An 11,652-nucleotide genomic window follows, 5' to 3' on the forward strand; every position below is an offset into this window, starting at 1 on the left:
AGCCTTTCGTAAAGTCTGTATTACTTTATTCCTCATAGAAGTGTATTTATATCGATCAGTTAAAAGACCAGAATTCAGTTATTTTTTTTTTTTTTTTAAGGAGCTGATCTCTATCCTTCAATTTCCTACATTCATTGTTAACCCAGGGCAACGTGTTCCCTTTTATTTTTGTTAACCGCCCCCTTCTAGTAAACAACTCAAACACTTCTTTAACTTTTCCCAAAAAGTACTGAGTCTCTCTCTATGTTTTCACTCTGCAGGACTTCACTCCAATCAATCTCTTTTAAAGCTATTTCAAGATTGTGTTGCTGATTTTTAGGGACGATAAGCAGTGGTTTAAAAAAAAAATGTTGCTTTGTTAGTTTTCTGGAAAAAAAAAATGACATTATGATCAGATGCTTTAAAATTCTTTCAGGTTTGTTTGTAAACAATAGATCTATTCTAGTTTAAGAATGAGCGGTTAGTAGGCTGTTCTATCAGCTGAGTAAAGTTAAAATAGTCAAAAATCTAAGTTTTTTCTTTCCTTCCTTTCATTCCAATTAATATTAAAATCTCTCATGATAATAACTTCCTTTTTCAAATCACAGTGGTTAAGAAGTTTTTTCAATTTGTCATAAAAATCCAACTTTTCTGAAGGTTTACGATACATACAAATTAAAATAAAAGACATTTCGGCAGAAAGTGAGATATCCACACGAGGCACGCGGTTCCTCATAACAGATATCTGTAGAGCTGCGGGCTGGGCGACACCCAACACCCGGTATTACTTTTGTCTCCACAAGGGGTCACCAGACAATTCTTAAATGAACAAAACAGTAATTTTGTGTGAAAGACAGAACATTTAACAGTAAAAAAAATGTTTTACCTTACATTTGCAATTGTGCTGAAATTTGGGGTAAACACAACACTCTTTGTGTGTTTTTTTTTTAATCAGCCCTACACTGTAAAAATAATAATAATAATAATAATAATAATAAAAAAAATAAAAAAAAAAGGTTACTGACTGTCACCTACCCCAGATAGGAACATTGTGTCGGCCCAAATCCTTGGGCAGATCGCTCCTGTTTAATAAATAATTAATACCCTAATGGGTTACACTTAATTTCGATAGTCCACTTTAGACATTCTACTAACTATAAATAACTTTTCAACTACATGTCAACTAACTCTCATTAGAGTATTAGTAGGCTGTAGTAGACAGTCAATAGACTGGTAGGTTAAGTTTAGATGTTAGGATTCAGGTTAGGAGAATAAGTTGACTTGTAGTTGCCAAGTAACTTATAGTCAGTAGAATGTCTGTTAGGGGACCAACAAAACAGAGTGTTAGCAAATATTAAGCAGACAGTCTACTAATACTCTAATGACAGATAGTTGACATGTAGTTGCAAAGTTACTTATAGTTAGTAGAATGTCTAAAGTGGACTATCGAAATAAAGTGTTACCTTATAATGTTATAATATTATTAAATAACAATAAATAAAATGTTATAAATATTTAAATATTATATTGAAATATTATACAAATAAATATAATAACAATATTGTTATTATAATAAATTATAATATTGTCAATCTGTTAGCAAGATCTGGGCCACAAGCAGGTCATAGCAATGCCTAGGGCCTTATAAAATTTGTTTTATTTTTTCCCAAATTCCATTTTATCCATTTTAATTTTTGCAAATTCCTTTTTTTTTTTCATTTTAATTTGTGGAAATTCAGTTTTTTTTTACACTTTACTGTTATTTTAGTCGTAAAAAGAGTGTGCTTTTAATGTTAATGATTAAAATGTACACAAATAAAATAGGAATGACCTTAAATTTATTGAGGTAACAAACATCACATTTACTCAGTACTTTTCAGGACAAATACTGCATGATGCAACATAACACTGCACTCTAAGTACTTCAAGTAACAACAAAATATTAATGGTCATGAGCTTTAAACTGTCCTGTAAAATAAATTATATTAGTTTATATAACTTTAAAATAAAAGTGTTCCATTAGCTTTTTCTTTCAAGTAAAAAAATAGGACCAAAAATAAATAAATAGATCAAATCCAGAGTTATACATAAAGTAGCCTACTTATAAGAGTCATCCTTTCCATACAGTACATTAAAGTGCATCAAAAACAAGGCAAAATACAGCAAGTACTCCCTGAGTTAAGAAATTAAAGTTGACTTTTGTAACAGCCAAGTTGAATGCAGCAGCAGTAATGCACTAGCGTTATCATTGTACTTATCCTTGTTCTTCACATGTCTTTTGGATAACAGGTGGTCAGCGCTTGTATTTTTGTGCTTCCAGTCAACGTCAATGTTGACAAAACACACAAAACAAGAGTTCACCTGCCACATAAAAGTCATGTGGGAACTCCTCGGCTCGGTACTGCGGGCTTACCGTAGAGTTCATTAACTTTTTTGCCGACGAAAGCAGAGACGTGGAGAGCCGCTTCGCCATGCCTTCATTGTTCTGAAGGGGGAGCTGAAATGACGGGAGGGGCTGTGTCGCCCAGATTTGCTTCCTCCAGTCTGCATTTTCCCCAAACATACGTTCTTCTCCCACACAAAAACAGAATTTCATTCCAAATATGTAAAATTACGCGAAATTCCACGTTAACACCAGATTCCACGTTAATTTGCCAATTACGCGATTCCGTCTGTGATTCTGTGATCGTGGAAATTATAGGGCCCTAAATGCCACATGTCAGCCAAGAGCAAAGAAATAAACCAGAACTGGACCTTATCTGAGCCACAAAATCTGTGTATATTAGGAGTATATTATATATGTCATATTTAATATACTCGTGACAGACCCTCCCTGGCGCATTCCTCTGAGGAAGGACCTTGTTCTTTCTCAGAGGTGGGGCACCCATATGGCACCCGCGTCCAGACCTCTGGAAACTCCATGTGTGGAGGTTCTTGGTGACTTACCCCCAGAGGTACTAACACCAGCGCTTCAGGCACTGTCTACGAGACGTGCGTAAGCCTTGAAGTGGTGCTCCTCTCACCGAGAGGACTCCCGAAGTTGTTCGATAGGCTCCATGCTTTCCTTCCTGCAGCAAGGGTTGGAGCAAAGGCTGTCTCCCTCCACCCTCAAAGTACATGCTGCCTCTGTTTCAGCTTATCACGACCACATAGGAGGCAAGTCAGTTGGGAAGCATGACCTGGCCGTCAGGTTCCTTAGTGGGGCGATTAAATCCTCCTCGACTCCCCTCTAAACCTCTTGGGACCTTTCCCTGATGCTACGAGCACTTCAGGACGCTCCCTTCAAGCCTCTGCAGTCAGTATACGTAAAGCTTCTGGTTATGAAGACTTTGTTGCTGGTTTGTGTACTTTTGTTGCATTGGCCTCCATCAAGAAGGTAGGGGACCTGCAGGCATTTTCGGTCGACGAATCGTGCCTAGAGTTCAGGACAGGTGACAGCCACATTATCCTAAGACCCCGGCCTGGCTATGTGCCCAAGGTTCCTACCAGTCCCTTCAGGAACCAGGTGGTGAACCTGCAAGCGCTGCCCCTGGAGGAGGCAGACCCAGCCCTGGCTGTTCTCTGTCCCGTTTCAGGGAAAGGCTGTCTCCAAGCAGATGTTGGCTCACTGGGCGCTGGCACATGGTTCCTCACTAACAGATATCTGTAGAGCTGCGGGCTGGGTGACACCCAACGTATAGGTTTGATAGCCTATGCTTAGAGCCGTTTTCCTCCTGTGTTCTCACCTCAATTGTGAATTGGATTGTGAAAGATGAGTTTAGAAATCCTTCATAACTGATTGTGTGGCACTGCTTGTTCTTTTGCTGTAAATCACAGTGGTGGGGATATAAATTAGGGCTGTCAATCAAATAAAAAAATAGTCTGTGATTAATTTATCTAAATTAATCACATACATACTTTTTGCTGTGAAAGTATTTTAAATATTTAAATTCAAATGAATCAATGAATAATCAGCAATAATGCCTAATTACATGTCTGGTGTCCGTTTTTAGCATTGCTAATGCAAATGACTGAAGTTTCCACTCACATTCAATGATGTTTGCCGTAACCACAAGGTAACTGTGATTGCTAACTGAAGTCCAGTGATCCCCTGTCAGCGCTCCCACCAATACATCTCCTTTTGCTTTGTTTTCAGTGTCGTGTAACAGCTAGATTTTTAACATAATGGTGTTTCACGATGGTGGGTTATATTTTACGTCTGAAGAGGCTATTTGCAAAACCTCTGCTAACCCCCTGACCTCCCCCTGAGGAGGCTAGGTCTTCTAAAAAACTAAAAAATAAATAAATAAATAAATAAATAAATAAATAAATAAATAAACTAAAGAAAAACTAATAAAAAGTCAAGGATGGAAGAGGGGAGAAAACAAACAATAAAACACAGACCTGAAACACTAATTTTACAGACACATGAATATGAAATCAGCAGTCAATGAGGGCGCCTTGATGGCTTTTAAAAATCTAACCCTATAGACCTTATGAGGCAGAGAGACAAGCGCACAGCGTCTTTAGAATATTGTCTTTGATCTTCCACTTTAGCGGTAGCTCTGTATATTTATATGGCATCGCTGTCGAGGAGTAATTAGCTGGTGAAGTGGATTTACTTTTTGTAGAGTTAATGTAAGTTATCATGAGCATTGTAATATTTAAAGCAGATGTCTTAACAAATATCAGTAGACCGGGAAGATTTAAATGAGCCGTTCATTCATAAATATGCAAGATCGCAGTGAAAATACAAACCGGAAGACAAAAGACAACGAGAACAGCGCTAGCTGAAACGGGCTATCTGACAAATTCCCAAGAATGGGGGAGAAACATGAACGAACATTTAAAAGGTCTAATAATAGTACATTAACGATCACTACAGTGTCTGCACAAAAGACACAGACAGAACAAAGGCATAGTTGCTTTTCATCCATTGTTCTTTGAATTGTCGATCTACATCATTGTCTTTGATGTCGATCTACATCATTGTGTATCAGAATAATTCATTGTGACATTGCGTTCATGATCAGATGTACGGCTGTATCCGTGTCCTTATTTGCACATATATTTAATTTTAAGAAGACGAGCCACACACGGTGCTGGTCCATGTTTAGAGCAGTACAGTATATTAAATATGTCCATTAAAAACTTGAAACACGCTCGCTCTGGTCCGTATATGAACTGTATTTTCCTATGTGGTGAGCGTTGTTAAACTCATTTAACTTATTAAACACTCTTCGACTTTGATTTTCAACGCAGAAGAACAAAATTTCTCTGGTAACGTAAATTGCTGGTAACGTACATATCTGTTCACATCTCCAAATAGGTTTTGTGGTTTCATGACAATATCAGTGTATTAGCCAGTGCAGTGATTCGTTCATGTATGTGTGCTATTGCTAATGGTTAGCTTGTGGTATTAAAGTTAAGTTGATTTTATTTGATTATGGTTTTGTAGTTTAATTTTATATTAATCAATATTCTTTATTAGTGGACTCCAATGAAAGACATTCACAGTATTACTAGTGTACCATACTGTTAAATATATATTACAATAAGAGAAATGTAAAATTAACATTAAATGGCAGTCACCTCTGCTGCCAGTATTTCGCTGTTAATTTGCAATTTAAGCGTGTTATTGTAGTTTATAGTCAGCTTGCCTTTTTCCGGTTGCAGTCTAAACATGTGACTTCAGCTCTTTGAATGTTTAAACATGTGATGGTCTTTGAATGTTTCTTTCATAAATGGTAAATGTCACGATGTGACCAAAAAAAAAAAAGAAAAAAAAAGGAACCTATTTTCGCTGAAGCAGTGTTTCCGTTGGGACACTTGTGGGTGAAACTCCGTCCACAGGCCTGTGTGTGCGTCTGTCGCCATGACAACCTGAACAGATTGGCAACAGGTGTGGGGAATTTACCCAGAGAGTCTGGATGAAGCCCCGTCAGCATTTGAGAGGATAAAAAGCAGGAGAGAGAGGTGTTTGAGGTTGGTTCTTTCTCTCTGTGAGAAGTCGTTTTTGTTGGGCAGTTGCAGTTATTGGAGTACGGGTGGACGAAGAGGAGAGTGTGGGCTTGATGAGAGACTTGAGGACAACAGAGGGACAGTGAAATTCCCCGTTTGCATTGGAGAAGAGCTAAGTAACTGAGAACTGAGTCTCGTAATTGCATGTTTGACACTGAATTGGATGTGGCTGGGAGTGTTTGGATCACGATCATAAATATCACTGAGTGGATTGTATTGATTCATTATCGGTCTTTTATCTCTCTCTCCATTAAAAATGGTGATGTGAACTCTGCTTGTGTATGTGAAGAAAAATATCCCAAAGTATCCTCAGCAGTATTGATGATCACTTTGTGAAGTGAGTTTGCAGTGCCTAAGATTAACGTTTCCCTCACATTATATGCTAGAAGTGGAATTGCTGTGTGTGTGGAAGATACATTCCCTTTGCCATGCACTCTCCCTGTGTTACGCTGGTCTACTGTCAATAGTGAGAGTTCTGTGACCATTGATCTGTTCTAACTGTTTGGAGGTTGAAGAATTATCATCTGGGATTTGAATTAACCCCTCTGTTTGCGCTACTAGGAGAGGAGATGTCCTGTTGCAATGTTCACTGTCTGTCTCCGTAAAAGCCTCGTGCAGCCTGTCGACTTCGAGCCTGCTGTATTCTTGTAGCCCATCTGTGTTGGGAGAAGTGACTGTTCCTCCGTCACGAACGTAAGGCTGGCATGCTCTGCGAGTATGCGTTTCCCCCTCACTGGGGGAAACGCATACTTGCATACTTGCGTGCCCACGCTGCACGTTGTTTAAAACCAAGAAGGAGGCACGGGCACCGCTGGTTCCGATTCAGGCCAAGGCACCACTGCATATGATGGCCATGGATTATCTGACTTTGGGACGGCCAATGGACCGGATCCAGAACATCCTCGTGGTAACCGACTTGTTTACCAAGTATGCTTGGGCCATCCCAACTGTGGACCAAACCGCCATCACGACTGCCAACGCCCTCTGGAGGTATGTGATCCAACCATTCGGATGCCCGGAAATTTTTCACTCCGACCAAGGAACCAACTTTGAGTACAGGGTGATCCATGAGCTGTGCCAACTGTATGGATGCAAAAAGACCCATACGACTCCCTACCACCCCCAAGGGAACGGGGGGTGTGAAAGGTTTAATCAGACCCTACTGAGTTTGTTAGGAACCTTAGAGGAGGAACAGCAAGGTCATTGGGTTGACAGGCTCCCGGCGATGGTGCAGGCCTATAACAACAGTGTGCACAGTACCACCGGTTACGCCCCCACTTACCTGATGTTCGGTAGACATGTGAGACTCCCGATGGATATGCTGCTGGAGACCACTGCAGGGGAAGAGGGAAGTAGTTTCACAGATTGGGTGACGGGACACCACCAACGCCTCCAGTCGGCGTACGAACGAGTCTCTGACCAGATTAACCGAGCAGCATTAAAGAACAAGAGGTTTTATGACCGGACGGCTCGAGAAGCACCGCTACTGCCCGGGGAGAGGGTGCTGGTGCGGGATAATCGCCGACAAGGGAAGGGAAAATTGAGTGACCGGTGGGAGGCTCAGCCGTTTGTCGTCCAGCGTCAGCCACACCCAGACCAACCCGTATATGCATTGCGGCCAGAAGGAAAGGCAGGCCCCGAACGGGTGTTACACCGTAATTTGATCCGCCCTTGCCCAAACTATCCAAAATGTGTTGTAGAGAATCCACCGGTCGAGATGTCCGGGATGCCCCCGTTGGTAGGATGGGCGGTGATTCCAAGAGGCCTAGGCCTAGGGCCACGACCTGAAGCACCCATTTCCCCACCTCGACGGTCCCAGCGAGAGAATCGAGGTCAGCCTCCAGCCAGGTATGGAGACTGGGTGTCTGGAGACCGTTCTCGGGACTAGAACGGTTTGGCGGGGGGGTATGTCACGATGTGACCAAAAAAAAAAAACGTATGGAACCTATTTTCGCTGAGGCAGTGTTTCCGGTGGGACACTTGTGGGTGAAACTCCGTCCACAGGCCTGTGTGTGCGTCTGTCGCCATGAGAACCTGAACAGATTGGCAACAGGTGTGGGGAATTTACCCAGAGAGTCTGGATGAAGCCCCGTCAGCATTTGAGAGGATAAAAAGCAGGAGAGAGAGGTGGTTGATGTTGGTTCTTTCTCCCCCGTGAGAAGTCGTTTTTGTTGGGCAGTTGCAGTTATTGGAGTACGGGTGAACGAAGAGGAGAGTGTGAGCTTGATGAGAGACTTGAGGACAACAGAAGGAGAGTGAAATTCCCCGTTTGCATTGGAGAAGAGCTAAGTAACTGAGAACTGAGTCTCGTAATTGCATGTTTGACACTGAATTGGATGTGGCTGGGAGTGTTTGGATCACGATCATAAATCTCACTGAGTGGATTGTATTGATTCATTACTGGTCTTTTATCTCTCTCTCCATTAAAAATGGTGATGTGAACTCTGCTTGTGTATGTGAAGAAATATCCCAAAGCATCCTCAGCAGTATTGATGATCACGCCCCCCCCCCCCTCGCACAGAGACCCAAGGGTGAGTGCTGGCTTTAAATTGCACTTTGTGAAGTGAGTTTGCAGTGCCTAAGATTGACGTTTCCCTCACATTATATGCTAGAAGTGGAATTGCTGTGTGTGTGTAAGATACATTCCCTTTGCCATGCACTCTCCCTGTGTTACGCTGGTCTACTGTCAATAGTGAGAGTTCTGTGACATTGATCTGTTCTAACTGTTTGGAGGTTGAAGAATTATCATCTGGGATTTGAATTAACCCCTCTGTTTGCGCTACTAGGAGAGGAGATGCCCTGTTGCAATGTTCACTGTCTGTCTCCGTAAAAGCCTCGTGCAGCCTGTCGACTTCGAGCCCGCTGTATTCTTGTAGCCCATCTGTGTTGGGAGAAGTGACTGTTCCTCCGTCACGAACGTAAGGCTGGCATGCTCTGCCTGAAATATCCATTCTGTCTGTCTCAGTAGAAGCCCCGTTCAGCCCGTTGACTTCGAGTCTGCTGTATTCCTGCAACCCATCTGTATCGTGAGAAGTGTTCGCCCCTCCAACGCATGTGAACTGTATGTTTTGTCTGAAGTATTCCTTCTGTCTGTCTCAGTAGAAGCCCTGTGCAGCCTGTTGACTTCGAGTCTGCGGTATCCTTGTAGCCCACCTGTGTTGGGAGAAGTGACTGTCCCTCTGCCACGAACGTGAGGCTGACCCGCCCTGTCTGAAATATCCACTCTGCCTATGTCAGAAGAGGTCCTGTTCGGCCCGTCGACTTTGAGTCTGCTGTATTCCTGCAAACCATCTGTATCGTGAGAAGTGTTCGCCTCTTCAATGCATGGGAACTGTATGCTTGGTTTGAAGTATTTCCTCTGTCTGTCCTAGTAACAGCCCTGTGCAGCCTGTCGACTCCGAGTCTGTGGTATCCTTGTAGCCCTCCTGTGCTGGGAGAAGTGACCGTCCCTCTGCCACGAACGTAAGGTTGACCCGCTCTCTCTGCAATATCCACTTCTATGTTAGAAGAAGCCCTGTTCAGCCTGTCGACTCTGAGTCTGCTGTATCCCTGCGATTCATCTGCATTGTGAAAAGTGTTCGTCCCTTGTAGCGTATGTGACCTGTCTGTAGCATCCATTCTGTCTGTCTCAGTAGGAGTCCCGTGCAGTCTGTCGACCTCGAGTCTGCCGCATCCTTGTAGCCACCTGTGCTGGGAGAAGTGGCCCTGCCCCCCTGTCGCGAACGTGAGGTTGGCATACTCTGTCTGGAATATCCATCTGCTCCCGATTCCGTACCTGTGAAGGAAGGAAGATCTCGTACCTGTGAAGGAAGGTTGGAATCTCTTACTTACCCAAGGAGGACTCCCCAGCCACCCCACCACAAGACCGTGTACCGGCTGCATACGTACCTGACTGATACTCGTCTGCCTCAAGTCCCGCACCTGTGAAAGAAGGAAGGAAGGTTGGAATTATCTACTTACCAGAGGAGACTTATCAGACCGCTCGCTTGTTAACTGCATCCTCACCTGTGAAAGACCTACCTGACCACTCACCTGTTCGCCGCCATTCACTGCAGGGTCCGCGCTGAGGAAGAGGGCGGGAGAGACCCTGGCTGTTGCACCGTTCACCTTCGATTCCTGAGGGCAACAAGGAAGAAGATTTTAGATTAGGATTTTCAAATTACTTTTACTTCAAAATAAAACTTGTTGAATTTATTCTCTGTCTCCGACTCCTCCCTCTGACACGCGCCTCGAGGTGGTCCTGGTTCAGGGGTGGGCGCAGTCTGGCTTGGCCCATCCCGACCTGTGACATAAACGTTTGGAATCCTGTGCTGACATGGTTTCTGGGCCCGAAGGTGTGTAGAGTCATCTAAATAGTTATGACCCTTTGAGAGAATTTGAAGAATGAAATGGGCATTTGAAAGTGAATGACAGTCACACAAACAGAGACTGCTTTATACAATAACAGAAGTTTCCAGTATGTCACATTATACCGGGGTGAACTTTACCTTATAAACGTATAATCTGCTCTTCATAAATGCACACTGAAAATATATTAAATAAAAGGGAAAACACAGATTGTCTGATTTACTCACATTATTTGTCAGCTACACAACAGAACTGTGTTTCTCTTTAAAAGTTAATTTATTTCCTTTTTATTTACAGTAAATCTAAAATTTACAGGGTGTCTACTAGATTAAATTATATAGGGTGAATATGAACTAATAAAGTCTGTTAAACATCAGTTGAAAATGTTTTTTGTTTGCTCTTGACTTTATTGAAATTGTAGTTGCCATTGTGCTTTGCATTGGACTTAATGGGGAGAGTATAAAATGTTCAAATATGTATTTTACAGGTATGTGATTTGGGGCTAGATGAGTCTTGAGTGCATTTAATGTTCAATTATCTTGGTATTTAGAACCATTTCAATTACACTTAGATAACACTGTGGGAAGAGTGGAGCTTTTACAGACTTGAATATCCTCATTGTTGTTATATTGATTTAACATCATGGTATAATTCCCCTGGAAACTGCTGTTTCTGTAGAAGGCCGTCTGGTTTTTCCTGTTGTGTGTACAAATTCAAGTTATGGCTCTGCATACCTCCAGCCTGAAATCCTGTCAACAGAAGAATATTTAAAGATGATTGACTGTTCTTCTATTACCTTCATGTTTAACCCAAAGCTGCCAAAGCTGCCTATGAAAAGCTTAGAAGAACCTTTTTTCTGAAACAATAAGAGTCAGAGGTGGGGTGGGGCAGAGAACAGAGGTGGGGTGGCAGAGAACAGAGGTGGGGTGGGGTGCTTTACATTCCACTAGAAAGCTGACAGTCGTGGAAACAGCAGTCAGATCACAGACCAGAGCAGAAGTATGAAGTTTAACACAGCGTTGAGTGTTGCTGGAATCATACTTCTCTACATAGCAGGTAGGATCTTACAAAAAAGTCTATAACATGACAAAATTAGATGTAAATTGAATTTTTTTTTTTTCAATTATTTAATAACTGACAACAAGGCATTTAATTCCTGAGAACATTTGTTAACACTCTTGCCAATTTATGTTTCTCATGATTGTAAAAACCTTTGGATCTGAAGACTTAGGGTTGAATGCTTGAAATTGGTTCTGTAGATAAACACAAATTCTGCATTTATATGAATTTCTTTACAAATGCATAATTTATGTATTTTAATAGATG

Source organism: Scardinius erythrophthalmus (genome assembly GCF_964197995.2).
Source record: "Scardinius erythrophthalmus genome assembly, chromosome: 1".
NCBI lineage: Eukaryota > Metazoa > Chordata > Actinopteri > Cypriniformes > Leuciscidae > Scardinius > Scardinius erythrophthalmus.